This window comes from Opisthorchis viverrini (assembly GCF_000715545.1).
Source record: "Opisthorchis viverrini unplaced genomic scaffold opera_v5_219, whole genome shotgun sequence".
In the NCBI taxonomy this organism is placed as follows: Eukaryota; Metazoa; Platyhelminthes; class Trematoda; order Opisthorchiida; family Opisthorchiidae; genus Opisthorchis; species Opisthorchis viverrini.
In genome coordinates, this window is record NW_008751875.1 from 599765 (window position 1) to 600470 (window position 706).

Here is a 706-nt window from a genome sequence, read left to right on the forward strand (position 1 = left end):
TCTAACTCAAGCGCACAACATGTATTCACAGCTGACTGTCGCATTCAGTAACTCCGTCACCTGGAAGAAATCATATAGGTTGCTTAGCCTGTCGTCCAGCAATAACGAAACCGTCATCGATGAGCTTCCAATTTTCGAAGCCTAGTTGAAGTTCATGGCCAGTAAATCTCATGGATGTGTACCTGATGTGGAGTCTATTCGATTTCATCTGAGAAAACACTGAATTCAACAGAGGTCTCATTCTGTCAGTGAAGCAGTCTATGCTGAAAGGCTGAGAAGCACTATAGGGATGGTTCTTTCTGACTAGGAATCACCAGCAATGCAGATCTCATGAGTTTCGAACTCGCAACCTTCCGGTCAGGGCTTGAACACCGAACCGTTTGGCTACGAGAGTGACTGATCAGTAGTGTGATTAGCACTCACCTAGACAGGATGCAGCTGAACTCATCATTCAATACCTCAATCAGCATTATGTAGTCACGTGTTCACCAGCCCGTCAAGTGTTGACTCTCAAGTGGAAGTTTTACACATTCAGTGGAATCATCCTTTCTGTGAGCTGCTTAGTGGTTCATGGCAATGTGAATCAACTTCTAATGAACAAAATACCCACAAAAGGTCCTACTTTAGCGATGAACGGGATGAACAGTATCGGGAAAGAGATTCCGCCGTTATTGAATCTTCACCGCGGTGCCTTCTTTCCTTTGGA